General features: G+C 43.8%; 1 protein-coding gene across 1 annotated transcript in view; it reads right to left on the reverse strand.

Annotated features, from left to right (window-relative positions):
• Positions 1 to 18,722, reverse strand: part of FOXN3 (forkhead box N3) — a 405,238-nt gene extending 386,516 nt beyond the window's left edge. The window contains exon 1 of the mRNA XM_040477971.1: positions 18,619 to 18,722. The gene's annotated coding sequence lies outside the window, so the exon portion shown is untranslated. The remainder of the gene's footprint in view (positions 1 to 18,618) is intronic.
• Between the last annotated feature and the right edge of the window lie 6 nt (positions 18,723 to 18,728).

Genomic DNA, 18,728 nt, shown 5'->3' on the forward strand with positions numbered 1-18,728 from the left:
ACAATTCCTCATTGCCTTGATGACTCTCCAGTGCTTCCAAATTGATTTCTTTTTCTTTTTAATTTTAAGCAGCTCTTCTCAGCAGACAAGCTGGTCTGAACAAATCTGATATACTTTTGCTAGATACATTGACTAGTATTGTAAGTACAATGACTATAATTTATCATAAAAACCAGGATGCCTTTGAAAATAAAAGGAGACACTATTAGTGATTATACTGGGGCAACAGGGCATAAACCAAAACTATCACAGACAAATCAGGATGTATCATCACCCCAATAATACTGCATGGAGTACTTTGCTTAAAAAATATAAATTAATTTAAAAATCACATCAGCCACCTCAAAAATATGGAAGTCTTGTCTCTTCCCCTTGTAGCACTGAATATTTGGCATTAAGGATAAAAATGAGCACTTGCTCAATGCAGAAAGAGACCACTCGGTAGCCCATTGCATCCACAGAGAGAGTTAGCTATGCTACCCCGTCTGCTAGGTTCTGGGCTATCTCGTTAATGTCTTTGGCTAAGACTTGGTACCTCCAAAAGAGTAGTTTTGGAAATTTTTCCAAACAAGAGAAAAAAAAATTTCTAAAAAAGATATTAGAAAAGCTTTAGAATTGAGAAGAAAATGGACGTGATTTCCAAGAAGACCACTATGCACCCACCCATCTTCATTGCATTGATTTTATTGGAAACGCTGTGCTCTGCTCTCACCTGCCAGAAATTCTATGCACTGCCGCATGAATGAAACAACATGATAAGTAAAGGGCTTGCTCTGTCTTGGCTACTGAGGGAGCCACATTTACCAGCTGGGTCATCTTCTAACGTGAACTCCTTTGGGCTCGAAAGCTATTCTCTGCCCAACGCCAGAGCTAAGCCCGAGGAGGTGCTCAGGCAGATAAAACAGGGTCAATACCTAATTATAGACTCGCCACATCTTGTATTTTGCAGCTTGACCCTTCCTGGAATTTTGATGATGCTATTCAGGATACCAGAATATTTCAGATGGCTTGATTCAAAACAATGTTTTGAATATAAACAGCCCAACATTTTTCCAAAACAGAGGCTTTATTGGCATATAAAGTAATTTGCCACATGCATTGTGCTTGTATCTGAGCAGGTGGATAATAGATTAGTTGGAGTTACTAAGACGTCAGTGTATTTTCCCATCCACAGTACAGTGCAGTAGAGAAAGAAAACTGTGCAATGAAAAGAAAACAAATGATGATTCCAACAGTTTAACTCAAGTCCATATGTCATTCTCATTTACTATAAGACCAATAGCAACAGAAAATAAAAATAGAGAACTGAAAACATTGAGCCTAGCAACAAAGTAATGCGTTCAACTCCAGCAGAGAGTGATACTGAGGCCAATAACCCAGGGTCCAGTTCAGCTGAGATTATCTGTGGCCCTGGAGAATATTCTAAAGCCACACTCCTCTGCTTGTTGATTTGCTAACTACTTACCTAGAGAAAGGCTGGCCTCCTGAAGCAAGGCGGAAAAGCAAAGGGAAGAGAAACGAAAAGTCTCTCCTAAAGGACTTGGGGTTGCACGAAGCCTTTACCCTTCCCATCCTACAAATAAACTAGAACCTCACCACCGCCCTATCAATAACAAAGTCAACAGTAAAGGTCTTTCCCCACTCAGAGCAGTGTGTTTGCACCCTGTCACCTGACTGGCCCTGAGGCAGGGTCTTACCTCGACCCAGCTGCTCCACAGGATCTAGCACCCTTGCACAAGTATTTCCAGAATGACTGAATGAATTTTCATAACAACCCAGAGGGCACCAAGAGGGCTGATGTCAAGACATTTCAGAATAGATTCTGAGACAGATTAAAATGATCTCCCCATGGAGGGGTGCCTGAGCGGCTTCACTTGGTTAAGCATCCAACTCTTGATTTCGGCTCAGGTCATGAATCCTGCGTGGGGCTCCACACTGGGCATGAAGCCTGCTTGGGATTTTCTGTCTCCCTCTCCCTCAGTCCCTCCCCAGCTCGAGCGCATGCTCTTTCACTCTTTCCCTCTCCCTCTCAAAAAAGAAAGAAAGAAAATGATCCCCCCATGGACGTGCCACTGTTGTGTGTAATGTCCTCTCCAAACTTCAGGGGATTGGGGGTTTTTTTCCTCCAAATTATTACTTTGATAAATTTCAAATCTAAGGAGAAAACGTGAAGGAACAACGTCATAAATAAATTGAAGATCACAACACTGCACCCCTAAATATGTTCGCAGTCATCTCCTTAGAGCAAGAACATTCTCCTTTCATTCAGAGGTTTGATTTCCGTAAAGCCTACCGTGTGTGTCCAAAACTGAGCGATAGGGGGCATTTTCAAACGTTCGGCACAAAATTCACACCTCGAGGAAGTTATTATATAGTTGGGGGTTTAAGCTGTACGAACACGAAATGATTCAGAATAATTAAATTCTAAACTTGGTGGCACCGATTCTAAGTGAAAAAGGAGCTCAGAGAAGTGAGAAACAGGTGGGGCCAAAGTTTCAGAAAGGAAATGCATAGCAGAGACAGACTGGCTGTTTATTACACCTGTTCTTCTCCTAGGCATACATCCAGACTACCTTTCCCAGCAGCCCTCCTTACAGGCAGATGTGACAATTTTACCAAGTATTAGCTAATAACCGGGAAAGGAAGTGGAATGTGCCCCATCGAGGATGGTTAGTAAAAACCTGTCACTCCTGAGTGTCTACGTTCTTTCCTTTTTTTGCCAGTGGGATCCAAACAAGTGCAATGACCTTGGGAGCCATTGGTTGAAAATGGCAGAGCCAGGGAGCCTGGGTGGCTCAGTCGGTTAAGCATCCAACTTCGGCTCAGGTCATGATCTCACAGCTCGTGGGTTCGAGCCCCGCACCGGCCTCTGCGCCGACAGCTCAGAGCCTGGAGCCTGCTTCGGATTCTGTGTCTCCTTCTCTCTCTGCCCCTCCCCTGCTCTCGCTGTCTCTCTCTCTCTCTCTCTCTCTCTCTCTCTTTGAGATGAATAAACATAAAAAAAAAACCACACGCACATTTTTTTAGAAAATGGCAGAGCCACAGAATGAAAAGTACCCGGTTCCCCAAATCACCACCCGAAGGAGAGCCATTCTCCAGTCAGGGCACCCACTTTGGATATGTAAGGAATAAACTTCTATTGTTTCGATTCACTGCACTGTTGGGTTTATTGAAGCCGCCAGTATTACCTCAATTAATACCAGTTAGGGCTTAAAATATGTGTACAAGGGGTAATGTTTTGAAAATTCTGATTGTGCTTTTTCTCTATGGCTTTACGCACACATGATCCTCACTCTCACTGCCCACAGGCATTGATACGTTCAGGGACTACTAAAGAAGGAACACAAAGAGAAAGAAGGATGGGAATTCCTTTTCTGGTACGATGGCCAAGAAAAGATATCCATCCAATCCTCGGAAAACAACCAAAGATGCTGGACAAAATACTTCCCCCAAATAGTTTGACATGTATCTATGAACCAACAAGAAAATGAGACGTACTCAGAGCATTACACATACATCGGCTTCCACCTTGAAGGCATGTAACGACCTGGAGAAACTGAGCTTCGGTTTTTACGATACAGCAGGGCACAGGGGACGGCAAACAAAACGCGCAGCACTGACAAAGCCAGGACCCGCCAAGGTACAAGGGAAGGATACTAGGAGGTGCTCTGCTAAGTGAAGATAGGGCTCCAAAAGGCTACCAGAATTGCCTGCCTCCAAAATTAGTGTCGAGTAGAGGAGAGACAGTCTTTAATGAACATTTGCAATCACAAGACAGCCCTCGCGGGGGTTTTGAGTAGGAACTGATTATGTGATTGAACCCCCAAACCTCAAGTGGAGAAATTTTAAGTCCTTGCTTTCCCAGGCCGTTTACGATCCCAGGCACCTGGCAGAAACAAATGCAGAATCTAGAGAATTCACCTCAATACAAACCTGAAGAATTCCCCCTGATGAAGTCTCGAAACAAACAAACAAACAAACAAAACAGGTCACAGTCAAATAAGACAAAACTCGCAAACACGCATGCGTAAGGAAATAGCATCATGGACAACAGCTAACAGAAACGAGAGATGGTAGAATGGGAGCCAGAGACTCCAAATTTTAAAATTGTCAGACACACAATATACAATAAATGTCGAAATCATAAAAGGAACAAGTATATAAGGTGCAAGCAAGGTCAGACAGACTGGATAGAGGACACTGACAAAGACTGAAAACGTCTAGACTGTAGCATGAAAAGATACCATAAAGAGAGGGGGCACCTGGCTGGCTCAGTCGGGTAAGCATCTAACTCTTGATTTTGGCTCAGGTCGTGATCTCACAGTTGTGAGGCTGAGCCCCTTATCAGGCTCTGCACTGAGCACGGACCCTACTTGGGATTCTCTCTCTCCCTCTTTCTGTGCTCCCCCCCCCCCACACTCGCTCACACTCTCTCTTTCTCGCTCTCAAAACAAATCAACTTAGGAAAAGATATGATATACAGAGACAGAAAACATGAAAAAGAGGTCAAAACAGAGAAGACAAAGAACAAATGTCTAAGATAAACCTAATCTGAAATCCAGAAGTATAGAGCACAGAGCAGAGACGATATTCTGAGAATCTTTCAGAACTGATGAAAAAATTCAATCCACAAGTTCACAAAACCCCAAAATATCCCATGCAAAATAAATACAAAAGAAAGAAATGCACATCTAGATACTTTATAATAAAACTGCAGAATACCCAAGACAAAAGAGTATCTTCAAAGCAGCCATAAAGTACTACTGAATAAAGAATGCCTTCAATGACAAGTGGCCATTAGAATTAGAATTGACTTCTCAGCAGAGGAAAACAGAAAATAATGGACCATCTTTAATGTGTTGACAGAAAAATAACTAGAATTGTATATCTAGCAAAAATATATTTTATACCTCACAAAACTATAGAAAAAACCCCAGAATTTTCCAACAAATGATACTGAAATAGTTTTCCCTCAACTGATCCCCAGTCGATGAAATCTAAGAAGAGAAGTGATCCAGCGGAGTAGGGCTGGGGTAAAGGAAGGAATTCTAAGCAAGGAGGAGTAAATATGTGGGTAAATCTGAACAAAAAGTTCTATTTTAAAATGATAATGGTAATGTCCAAAATGTACGGTTAACAAAACAGAAGATACAACTAAAACACTGAGCAAAAATGGGACGTAATTTGGGGAAATAAGGGTCATTGACTGGAGTTAAGTGGTCCAAGATCCTTGCATTATTTGGGAGGGGAGAAAAGATACGAGTGACTTTTGGACGTTGATAAGTATACATGCTAAAACTTCCAGAGAGCCACGAAAAGAATAATAAAGGAATATAAAACTTCTAAACTACTATGGAAGAATATATAAGATAAGAAAAGAAAGGTCATCAATTCAAAAGAAGGCAAGAAATGAAAGAAAGAGAAACTTGGAAGAGGCAGGACAAACGGAAAGGATAAAATAACATGAAGGAATAAATACATATGTAATTACAACAAACATAAACAGATTACAAATTTCAGTTAAAAGATATTTAACAGACTGCCTGAAAACAAGAGCCACCTATATGTCATATGTAAAAGATACATCCAAAATACTAGGATATAAAGAGTTTGAAAACAACAAAGTATGGAAAAACAGGAAGCAAAAACTAATAAAGAGGAAGCTAATCATGTCTCATGGTTGTCTAGAGCTGTTGCATGAACATGAGACAAAATATGCTTTAAGACAAAAAGCACCATAAGTGTTAAAGTGCATTCCTTCATAATAATAAAAGATTCAATTCTCCAAGATGACACAGAAATTCTAAATGTATCACCAAATAAGGTAACTTCAAAATATATCGAGAAAAATTATAATGTACTCCCTTAGTGAGAAATTTTAATACACTTCTCTCAATTAAAAATAGATCAGCAAAGTATCAATAAAAATAGTAAAGATTTTAAAACTCGATTAACACGCTTGACTTACGTTCCATAATTGGCATCATAAGACTGTATTCTATGACCAAAAAAATGCAATTGTTAGAAATCAATAATGAAAAGATAACTCGAAAGACACCTTAAGTTTGAAAATTGAAACCAAACACTTATAAATAATTCAGAGAACAAAGAAAAAATTATAATCAATTTAGAAGTTATTTAGAACTGAACAAGAGTGAAAATTCTACATACTAAAACTCTGGAGATAGCACTGACTCAGTGTTTAGAAGGTCACTTATAGCTTGTATTTTTGTATTAGAAAAGAAAACTTCTGGGGCGCCTGGGTGACTCAGTTGGTTGAGCATTCAACTCTTCTTTCTTTTTTTAAGTTAATTTATTTATTTTGAGAGAGACAGAGTCTGGGGAGGGGCAGAGAGAGAGAGAGAGAGGAGAATCCCAAGCGGACTCCAGGCACATAGTCAGTGCGCAAAGCCCAACATGGGGCTCAAACCCACGAAACCATGAGATCATGATGGAGCCGAAATCAAGAGTCAGACGACGCTTAACCGACTGAGTCACCCAGATGCCACTAGCGTCAGACTCTTGATTTCGGTTCAGGTCAGGATCTCACAATTCATGAGATTGACCCCCACGTTGGGCTTCATGCTGAAAGCATGGAGCTTGCTTGGGATTCTCTCTTTCCCTTGCTCTCTGCCCCTCTAATTCTCTCTCTCAAAATAAATGATCATTTAAGAAAGAAAGAAAGAAAGAAAGAAAGAAACAAAGAAAGAAAGAAAGAAAGAAAGAAAGAAAGAAAGAAAGAAAGAAAAGAAACAAAGAAAGAAAACTTCAGAGGGTCATGGCTGGCTTAGTTGGAAGAGTGCCTGACTCTTAAGCTTGGGGTCATGAGTTCGAGCCCCACATTGGGTGTAGAGATTACTTCAAAATAAAATCTTTAGGGGCACCTGGATGGCTCAGTCGGTTGAGCGTCCGACTTCGGCTCAGGTCATGATCTCACAGTCTGTGAGTTCGAGCCCCGCGTCGGGCTCTGTGCCGACCGCTCAGAGCCTGGAGCCTGTTTCGGATTCTGTGTCTCCCTCTCTCTCTGACCCTCCCCCGTTCATGCTCTGTCTCTCTCTGTCTCAAAAATAAATAAACATTAAAAAAAAATAACCAAAACAATTTAAATAATAATGAGCTATTTCCACGCATATTACATTGGCAAAACTTTTAAATATTAAATACCATGAGAACACGAAACAATAGAAAATCACATTCACTCCTGGTGGGAGTATAAACGAGCACAGGCACTTTTGAAACCAATTCGCATTAAGATGCTTATACCCTATGAGACCAAAAATTCCATACCTAGCCAGTTACCATAACGCAGAGGCTTTTCATTTTTTTGTTCCTGTTCATAATAAGAAACATATTTTAAACTATGACACAGTACGTACACGCACATACACATATCTATGCTTCCATTTATATGAAAGCATTGCAAAGGTAAACTACACATAGTTTGGGGATTAAAAAATATATATGTGATAAAACTATAAAGAAAAACAAGGACACAAACCAGACAGAAACCCCACGCATCTACTCACATCCCAGAAGCTAGAGTTTTGTCATTCTTAGCTGCAAGGGAGTCTTGGAAATGTGGTCGTTAGCTGACCCCAGCTGAAACTTGCACAGAATGGACACAGATGGGAAACTAGTAGACTCCGCCAGAGGCAGAAATTCCACAGCCTCGAGAGTCCGGCTTTGTCCCGGGACAGGATTTTCCGCCATTTACTAGGAGTCTGGAGGAACCAGCTCAAAGAATCTAACTGAAGACAGTGGAAGATGCTTTGTGACCCATTAGGGAGTGGGAAATCGCTAAGCTCCCTGCCTTGGATGGTGGAAGGATGAGGCGGTAGAGGGAACACTGATGAAGAGTCCACCCCTTTCTGAGTCCAGATAATTACGGGAAAGAAACGGGAGAGAAAAGAGGACAGTGGAGTGGTTCCTGTTCGCCCTGACCTACTACTCCTGGGTGATTCTGCCTCCTGAATAGAGAAGGTAATGCTGAGTGTAGACAGATGTCCTTTGAGTGCGGAGGGATGTCCTTGTGCCGTCGTCCTGCACCATTTTGGAGCCCCGAGCAGAGGTGGCCCCACATCTCCCAGCACACGTGGCACACAGCTTCATCAGCCCAGGGTGACGGCGTGCCCAAGCAGAGGGAGCTGTGAGGTGAGGGGCTAGAGGCGGGGAGGAGGAGTGGGGAGAGGAGGAGATTGAGCCCAGAGCCAGGCACTTGGCTGCAGTCAGCTGTATCCAGAGGAGCGGATCCCTTGCAAAGACCACCAGGCCAGTCGGCTGAGGGACAGTGTGGCTAAGACTCAGAGTTTGCTGCTAATTAGGAGCCGAAGCGGGACTAAGCCAGCAGAGAGCGTCACAGTGAGGTTTGTTCAGTTCAATTCAATTCAATAGAATGGAAGAGATCAGAGTGCTTGGAGTGTAGCAAGAAGAGTGGTATCTTTTGGGGGAGCCCAGGTGGCTCAGTGGGTTAAGCGTCCCACTCTTGGTTTCGGCTCAGGTCACGATCTCACGGTTCACGAGCCTGAGCCCTGCCTTGGGCTCTGCACTGACAGCACAGAGCCTGCTTGGGATCCTCTCTTTCCATCGCTCCCTGCCCCTCCCCCACTCATGTGGTCTCTCTCTCTCTCTCTCTCTCTCAAAATAAGTAAATAAACTTTGTAAAAAAAAAAAAAAACCCAATAATGATGTCTTCTGTATGGTCCATCCATATTCATACAATGTCCGTATGTGCTTACTAGGACCTCCTGACAATGTATCTGTACGTTACTGTGGGTCTTTGACAACTACTGGATTAGACTCCATGTAAGAGCCGTCACAGACTTCGACTGCTCGTATTAAACAAGCGGCACCAGTGGGCAAGAGACCCAGCCCCCGAGAGCAGAGGTCACTCCACCAAAGGAGGCTGAATCTGCTCCTAAGAAATACAAGGGAAGAGGGGCGCCTGGGTGGCGCAGTCGGTTAAGCGTCCGACTTCAGCCAGGTCACGATCTCGCGGTCCGTGAGTTCGAGCCCCGCGTCGGGCTCTGGGCTGATGGCTCAGAGCCTGGAGCCTGTTTCCGATTCTGTGTCTCCCTCTCGCTCTCTGCCCCTCCCCCGTTCATGCTCTGTCTCTCTCTGTCCCAAAAATAAATAAATGTTGAAAAAAAAAATTTAAAAAAATAAAAAATAAAAAATAAAAAAAAAATAAAAAAAAAAAAAGAAATACAAGGGAAGAATGTGCCTGACACTCCTTCCCACACAAACCATCACAGGCAAAGGAGGTGAAACCACCCCAGCGAATGGGCACTGTTCTCCTAGAAAGACTGAGAATTACTGTAAGGGACTGTTTGGATTACCTGACCGAACTGAAGTTTAATTTTTTTTTAATGTTTATTTTTGAGAGAGAGAGACAGAGGGAGGGAGAGAGAGAGAGAGAGAGAGCAAGTAGGGTAGGGGCAGAGAGAGAGGGAGACACAGAATCCGAAGCAGGCTCCAGGCTCCGAGCTGTCAGCACAGAGCCCGACGCGGGGCTCGAACCCACGAACTGCAGGGTCATGACCCGAGCCAAAGTCGGACACCTAAATGACTGAGCCACCCAGGCGCCCCAGTCAGATTTTAAATAGATAGGATCTAAAGTTATTATTCTTCTTCCTAGCAATCCATGGATGTGCACTGGGGAAGATGGTTTGCTGTAGAAAAAAAAAAAAAATGAAAAAGTTGCATTTTCTCCGTACACTGGAGTTGCAGAAGGGGTGAAATCGGCATCTTTCCCACATGTGAAGGGAGGAAGAAGAAGGTTGTGATCAGGGGATCAGAGGAACTAGGAGCAATATAAACAAAGGCAGAGGAGTTGGAGGGGAAAGCAAGTTCAGGGATGAATCAACCCGGACCGGCTCCGGAGGCAATCCCCGAGCACTGATGGATAGGACAAGATGACAGAAGGTCTGGACAGACAGAGGAAGACAGACGTGGCAAGGGGAGCAACAGAACATCACCACAGCTTCTTAGGAGAGGAGGGACACAACAACAATAACACAACAATAAAAGAGTTACGATAAATTGCAACTACGTGCCAGGCTCTCTGCCAAGTGCTCCTCAGGGACTCTGTGATTAACTTTCACAATAATGCTTTCAGGATTTCCACATTACTGAGTCTTATTTCCATATCACTGGGTCTTAGGTCAAGGTCACACACAGCTCTAAGTGGCCAAGGCACTTGCGGAGTGTTTTAGGGACAGAAGTCTTCAGGAGTGCAGAGGAAGGACAGGGACCAGGAGGGACAGAGCCCCCTCCAGGTTACCTGCAGTCTCCCTGAGATGAATCTCCGGAGGATTTCGAAGAAAGCAGCCAGGAGCTCTGGTGATAAATGAGATACATGGATGTAAAACAAGCAGGTGTCCAAGTGTGCTGACCTGAGAGACAGGATAATGGTGGTAACAGAGGAAAACAACAACGAAATGAATGTCCGGGTTGAAAATTTCTTCCCGAAAGCTCAGACTCAGAGCTTAGGCTCTGTCTCTTGTTCCCACTTGTTTGGACTGAAAAACACTCTCCCAGGATCTTCCTTCGTTTTGGAGTCCAGAGGATTTTAAAAATGATTGTTCTTGGGGCGCCTGGGTGGCTCAGTCGGTTGAGCGTCCAACTTCGGCTCAGGTCATGATCTCACAGTTCGTGGGTTCGAGCCCCGCGTCAGGCTCTGGGCTGATGGCTCAGAGCCTGGAGCCTGCTTCGGATTCTGTGTCTCCTTCTCTCTCTGCCCCTCCCCCGCTCATGCTTTGTCTCACTCTGTTTCTCAAAAATAAATGTAAAAAAAAAAAATTTTTTTTTAAATGATTATTCTTCTACGACGTCCACATGGCCGACCCTGTGGAAAGAGCTAAGGAGCAGAGTGGTGTGGGAGCTGCTGGGGCCCTGGCCATTTCCCTGCCGGGGCTTACACCCTAGTGCAACCCCAGCCCAGCATCGGACCGTTGCCAACCAAGGGCGTCAACAAGTCCCTGCGAACCTTCTCTGGCTGAAGCCTGCTCCGCCAGCTTTGCAAGCAGCAGAGGTCCGGGCTTAGACGGGGGAAGTCCAACTGACCCCACTCCCCTTGGTCTGTATCAGCCCATGCGGGGGTTTGCATAGCTGAGGGGAAGGGGAGCCCCAGGAAGGAGACACCAGACATCCTGCTAAGCTGACAACGTCAGCCCCCTGGTTTTGACTCCGAAAATAAAGGAAATGTCATTGTATTTGCACCTCGCAGTCTGTTGGACAGCTCGTCTGAATTACAAAAGTGAATGTTGGCTGGGAAATCTGTTTCTGTGGATGCCACGACAGAAAAGACTAAGTGAAATATTTGGGTAATTCAGGAATGCCCTCTCCCTGTGGTGAGAGCTTTTCACTGACCAAGTAGGTGAATGTGCTCAGGGGGAGATGAAGGAAAACTCAAAAGAGGAAGACGAATGAAGGAAGGTGATCTCTGACAAGGGAACGAAAAAGTCCCTCTCGTCCCTGAAGGTCAGATGTGGGAACACAGAACCTCAAGAAGCAAAACCCTATTTCTTGCCAAAATCACATCAAATATTCCCTACCCCGCCCTGCGGTGTTTTCCCAGGAGGAGATTCCATTTCAAGCATGGAAGGGGCAGTCATCCACCCTGCAAGAGAGAGAGCCGGAACAGTTGTGAGGTAGCTGGTGGGGTGGAAAAAATGCCTGGAATTTGGGGGTCAGGAGAGCTCATTGGCTACCAAAGAGTATGAGGCCCTAGGAACACAGGGCCTCAGTTTCCTCATCTGTAAAATGGGACATTAATATATATTTGTCATTACTTAGCAGTAATAGTCATAGCAGTAGTATATTAATACTAGGTTAATAGGAATTAATTAAAGTCATGTAGGGGAGGTACCTTTAAAAAATATTTTTTTAATGTTTATTTTTGAGAGAAATAAAGACAGAGCGTGAACAGGGGAGGAGCAGAGAAACAGGGAGACACAGAATCAGAAGCAGGCTCCAGGCTCCAAGCATAGGGCCTGACGCGGGGCTCGAACTCAAAAACCGCAAGATCGTGACCTGGGCCGAAGTCGGACGCTCAACCGACTGAGCCACCCAGGCGCCCTGGGGAGGGACCTTCTAAACGAAAGCCTCTTACTAGTGTGATACAATTTTTCTGTTACCCAACATTGCCTAACTTACCCAGAGAAACTTATTTCTTTTTCAAGAGACCATTATAAATGCCAAATCTAGGGGTGCCTGGGTGGCTCGGTGGGTTGAGAGTCCAATTTCAGCTCAGGTCATGATCTCACGGTCCGTGAGTTTGAGCCCCGCATCGGCCTCTGTGCTGACAGCTCAGAGCCTGGAGCCTGCTTCTGCTTCTGTGTCTCCCTCTCTCTCTCTCTCTCTCTCTGCCCAGCCCCAGCTCACACACTCTGTGTGTGTGTGTGTGTGTGTGTGTGTGTGTGTGTGTCAAAAATAAGTAAGCATTAAAAAAATGTTTAAAGAAGTGCTAAGTCTAGTCCCACGAGACGATATGACTACCTTAATTTAGAGATTTGTATTAACTAGTCATTAAATGGTAATTGTTTTAAAGGCTGCAACAATGTTAAGTTTGCCGAATCAGAAAATGTCAAAATGTACAAAAGATATCTGAGATTATCTAAAATCTAACCTCGTATAACATACAAAAACCCCCTCTTCAAGGAAGACTTGAAGACTTGCTTATCCGAATCTTAAGGAAGTGACATCCGCAAAGGTACCCTGCCCGCAGCACCCCGCATAACATTTGAAGTCCTCCCTCAGCACCTTCCGCCAGGTCCCCAGGTCCGGTAACTGGGATGCGTCCTTGAGATCAAAAAGGGAAGTCCCCAAGAACATGGAGTTTAAACGCTCACTCAAGAGGAATCACTGGTCTATTTTCATGAATATGCCTTGGGACAGTTCCATTGGCTTTCTGCATACACACTCATTCTTTGAAATGCAGTGGGAAGAGGAGTAAGATAGCTTTAAACAGCCTCAACATGGAAAGCTTTCTTCCACATAATTCAACAAATAAAAGTCAACCACAATCATTTTTCTCTCCATCCACTACCACAGCCAACTATTTTGTGTTCATATTAGTTTCATCTTTGTGGAGGAAATGTTTTCTTAAAAAAAAAAAAAAAAGGTTCCCAGGGAACCTGGCTGGCTCAGTGGGTAGAGCATGTGACACTTGATCTCAGGGTCATGAGTTCAAGCCTCACGGTGGGTGTGGTGCCTATTTAAAAAAAAAATAGGAAAAGAAAGAAAGAAAGAAAGAAAGAAAGAAAGAAAGAAAGAAAGAAAGAAAGAAAGAAAAGAAAAGAAAGAAAAAAAGAAGTTCCAGCACAAATTGTTGGAAGACCTGTGACTTCCCAGAACATTGATTATTCTAAACACCATTTCCAACTCCACCATGGAAGTCACAAGAACACAGAGAGGGGTCCATCCTTTCTACTTCTACAGACTCCCTCACTGTGCGGTCTCCAGGACAAGATGCATGGAGGATGGCTGTGGCCCCACGACGCACTACAGTTTGCCTGAAACGTCCACGGAGTTCGCCTCATTTCCGAAACTGTGCGTGTGCGAATCGAGGGGTCTTGAAGAGCACGGGTGGAACTGAAGGGGGCTCATTTCTCTGCCCACCACCCCTAGAAACCTTAATACTCGTAGCTCTGGGATGTATGAGAGGAAAACCGAGCCCACCCCCAACACTGCTGTTTCAGTAAATCGCACGGTCGCAGAGATAATGCGAATCTATTTGATGAGATTCAAATATCATCTGTGCGTTATCATTTTACTCAACACTCAAAACACTACTGAGCCTGCCAAGCAGATTATATAGCTTGGCACACTTTCATTTCATGAGTGACACTTAATATGAAATAATTTTCACTGACAAATAGAATAACAGCGATATAACAGATCCTGAGGTGGGAACAGAATAAATCCACGCATTCCAGTACAGTCATAACCACGTGTTATCAAATGCCTCTGTGCAACGTTCCCATAACTTATAAGGAAAGGGAGGCCCTGGTGTGTAATTAACCCCTAAAAAACATCCTTTCTCCTTTCCTTATTAATAGACTGGTCCAGGGCTTTTTCCGTATTTGTGGCCCGCCGAATCTTTTGCTGTATACATGCTTGTATGACATACCTTTTTCCTACTCACTCTGAGCACAAGCGCCTCTTAAACTGTCGAGGCAAAAGTTCTCTCTTCAGCTAAGAAGTTCCGGGGCTAGGCAAGCCATTCCCTTGCGCCTTCTTTAGAGAAGATTTTGGACATGTTAAAAGCAACGATTTTCAAACTGTTTCACAGAGGTACTAGGTTTCTAGGGTGAGCCCCAGGCACAACCCAGGGGAAGACATCCGAGCTCTGGGCTCCTGGCTCCTGATTCCCGCCCCCTCCCCACCCCACCCCCCACCCCCGACTCCCAAGCAGCTCTGTTTCTGTTAGGCTCTTGTATTAGGGTCTTGCGTAAGATTCCATTTGGTGCTAAATATAAAACAAAAAAATGATGTCTTCAAAAAATGTGTGAAAACCATTGCAACAAATCACTTTCTCCCTCAGATGCTCTTACCAGCCCTCCCTAGGGCTGTTTCCTTCAAATGCAGGTTTATGTACTTACTTCTTTCCCTTTAAAGACCCTTGTTTCCTCTTCCAGAATTTGAAACATGCGTAAATGAAAACAAATCAAATATACTTCTTTACAATGTCTAAAACGTAATCTAGAGTTTTACACAAGAAATCTCTTCGAGGTTAAGATTTGTTTTTCTCACACGGATTGCACCCCCTTCCCAATTTCGGACCCTCCCCCTCCACCAATCTTTTGCCATCAGCGAAGCAGGCATATACCTGACATGCAGTCTTTATGAATTTTCTTCTTATAAGCAAAGAAAAAGAATGAAGCCGCCACTCTCCCTTTAGCGCTCCGTGAAACTGACATTTGGTTGGTATTCTGGACTAATTATTAGAAATTTGGCACAGCTATCAAAAAAGGCCAGCTTCAGTGAGTATGTGTATATCTGACAACTGAACATGAATTAGGATATTATTGAACATCTTGTTCATTTGTATTGGTAAAATAAGTTGTACACAGTAGCATAATGACCAATTTTCCACTACCAATGTCAAAAATAAATCAACAGAAATGCCAAAGATTTGCAGTCTCTTTGGAAATCCTGAGCCAACTATTTGACAGACAATGGAGAAGGCAGGCAGATTCTAGAAGACCAACAATTCCCATTCGTTTCCTTCGGTTTGTAAAAACAACCAACCGACTTGCTTCCTGCCAAGGACCATACTTACAGATAAGAAAGCTCCCTGCAGGAAATCCTTTGCTAAAGGAGAAGCGTCGTGCCATTAAATGCAACCCTTGTCACCAAATCCCAACCAGTGAAGTGTTTGACAACATGGGATCATGAAATATACGCTGATTCACTCCAACAGGTGATGGCTACATTGTTCTTTTGCTTCTAAAGTCTATATATCCTATGTCAGAGACTCAGGAGATCGTACAAACATTAAAATACAACCGGGATTTTTGTCCACCGCCTCTCTCCCCCCATGCAATTAGGTGATAAAAACAAGGAAAATTTGCTGCTTTTTAAAAAGATCAAGGTGTTCATTAAATGAGATCCAAAGCTGACCATTTTCAATTAAAAGAAGACAATGCTATAAATCATGATTGGACCGAAGATATTACTAAACGCATACCAAGAATTTAGAATTTAAAGACTACCCAAGATGAGAGACATGTCAGAAACGCACTGGTATTATATTTACAAGTTTCCACGTTGATCGCCAGAGTCAAAATTGAGGAGAAGGCCTCCTTGGTTATTTTTCACTCCGCAAAGTGAAAAGGGGGGGGGGGGCAAACTTTGCTCCCTTCTCGACCCTCGTCGTTGAAACCAGGAGCAAGACAATGACAATATTCGCAACTCTGATTTTGAGAACCTCTCAATTACCCTACAAACTACAACAGTCTGCTCATCTACAAAAGAAGAGGAAACTTTTCGGGAGTTCATCAAATGCTAATGGCAGTTTTGAAAGAGTTTATTTCTATTCAGGAGTTTGCCTCTCCCAGCTCAGCTATTGAGAACACCCTCCCCTGTACTTCCCAAAGCACCAGACACAGTCTTTATTTATCCCTGCTCAGGCAGCCTTCGAGCAGGGTTCCAAAGTGCCAGTTCTTTGAATTTAATTGCTACAGTACGACGTTGAACCCTCTTGCAAACAGACACTCTTCATTATACCTTCCCCAAGTGCCACAGGTAACGTTCAAGGCTTTACAGCTCTAAAAAGAGCTTCGTTCTAACAGTAGACCTGCAAATCAGTTTGATTCCACAATTAAGCGCTCAAATACATTCTTCTTAGCCTTGCCTTGCACAACTCAGAGGTGGCAAACTGCTAGGTAAGCACGTGTGCTCATCCTTGCTTTAAGGGGTTTTTTCCCTCGCATATTTTTAAGAAAAATACAGTTATGAAATCCAGGAGACTGCATTTTTGGTTGTTGTTGTAAAATGACCTTGATTTGACAGGCATGGTCTCAGGTTTCAGCAGATGCTGTGGGAAAGCTTACAGAAGCCAATACGTTCTCCAGGCATCTGTGAGACATGCAAGTTTTTTTTTTGTTGTTTTTTTTTTTTAAAGTGGTGGTTATGGTAGGGTATGTGAGTGTTGGGGGGGGGTACTAGTCTCAGTTTCCATGACAACCATGTCTCCACTCACGGGTTATTAGATACCATCCACTTCCTGTGTCTAAATTTTTAAGCCAATCAGAAAAGTGTTTATACGTTGAACAACTTCTGAGACAGTGTTTCTCTTAATTGAAGTGCCTAAAGGCTCAAAGGAAGACGTCCATGGGCCTGATGTATTTTTTGGTCCCATAGATACACAATTCCACAATATTTACTAATTCCTATTCTATTAAGGTGAGGAATGCCCCTTTTCTGGGATGGGAAAAGCATTCTCCTCGACCCAGGTGCCACAATTTCTTCTAACAGCGTGCCAGCTGATTTTGCTTATTCTCTCTTCACTGCCTTTTTCTTTCACGGTTGCAGACTTAAATTTAGTGCGTGATATGTGTTAATGCCCAGGACACTTAAGCGATCAGAGTAAATTACAGTCAAGCATCCATCTGCAGATGGTGAAATTTAAATATCCGGGTCAAAAAAACGCCCAGGAAAAATTCTCGTAAGTTGAACAACTTTGCATTCTCCGGCTCCCGAGGAGAAATCATGGAGAATGTATTGTAAAGCGATATGTCTATACATGTAAGCTAGCAGCTGACGTCTGCAAAGAAATTTGTCACCAAAATGGCCTACTTTATCTGGAATAGGAACAACAAGGAAAAATTACACATAAAGGTGATCGCAAGCAAACTGCACGCGAAATTAAAAAGGCAATCTTGCGGGAATCTGTGCACGGAGAAGCCTCATCTGAAATTACAGCAAGATTTTCAACAAGAAGGTTTGGGGTGGCTGTTTTCCTAAGTCTCCATCTAGCTGGCCAATCAGTGTGAGAGTTGAAGTGGTTTAGAGTCATTTGTGTGGTCTTCCGCTCGGCACTCGGAGCTGCACTCCCCTCTCCTAAGGCAGAGCTGGCGATCAATGAAAAACAGGGAACAAAAGGAGTAGAACAGGATGTCTTCCTTAGCTAAGGAAAAGGATTTCCTTTTTCCTCAATGAGCCAGGCGCACCCTGCCTACGACCGGCTCCACACCGGGGCTCCCCAGCAGACCAGCCCACAGGAGGCACATTTTACGTTTGCAATCATGGGTCCCAAATGCTAGCAAAACGTGTCACCTTAAGCACATCCTGTGACAGAGGGCTCCCCGAGCCCAGCCGACCGAAACTAATAAATTAAATAAATTACTAATCCCACAATTAAAGGCTGCCGAGAAAGGCTGCATTTCCCTTCCCCAAATGTCATCCCAGGAGTATAAACAAAGCATGAAAAACAGTCTCTTCCAGCCTCCCGGCCAGTAATCGTGGTTTTCTCCTCAAAAACAACGTTCCTCCAAAAAGAGAAACCTTCTTGCGGTCCTCGAAGGGGACTCTCATCTGTCCATGTCATATTAGGATAACCAGTTACAGTGTGTGAAAAGAGGTTTAAACTGCCCACAGAGCTGACGCTGCTCATAATTGATAGCAAAGCAGTTACGACAGCAATGCTGTAAACTCTGCCCGAGCCAAACTCCACATTGAACACGTTAGCTCCCTGAAAATAAAAGTAATGCCCGGGGAACCCACAAAAGTAAAGCCCTGGGAAGTGATTAACAGAATTACATCCATTATTTGATCTTTTTTTTTTTTTAATTATTCACTTGTTTTTTATTTTTTTTTTTAATTTTTAAAAAAGATTTTTCATAAATTTTTTTTTTTTTTTTTTTTTTTTTTTTTTTTAATGAACTTACTTCTGAGCCAAAACTAATGAAAATATTCAACTTGCTCTCCCTGGATCTTTCCCATCCGGGCTGCGTGCTGTAAATCAATCGGAAGCCAGGTGGCAAAATGGGGGCGGACACCTTAAAAAATCAAAGGGTGCCCCCAAAATGCAGCAGCCTGAGCAGCGAGGGCTTCTCGTGACAATGCTGAGCCAGAGCAGAGGCTCGGGAGGCAGGAAATGAGCCCCATTTTCGTTACCTTCGATCGCCGGCCCCCCCCGCTGCTTCTCGCGGCCGCATCGGGGGGCTGCGGCGGCGCTGGACTCGCCGGTGGCCCCGCCGCCGGGTCGCGCCGTCTCCCGGCCGAGC

Source organism: Herpailurus yagouaroundi, unplaced genomic scaffold (genome assembly GCF_014898765.1).
Source record: "Herpailurus yagouaroundi ecotype Mexico unplaced genomic scaffold, PumYag 141, whole genome shotgun sequence".
Taxonomy (NCBI): domain Eukaryota; kingdom Metazoa; phylum Chordata; class Mammalia; order Carnivora; family Felidae; genus Herpailurus; species Herpailurus yagouaroundi.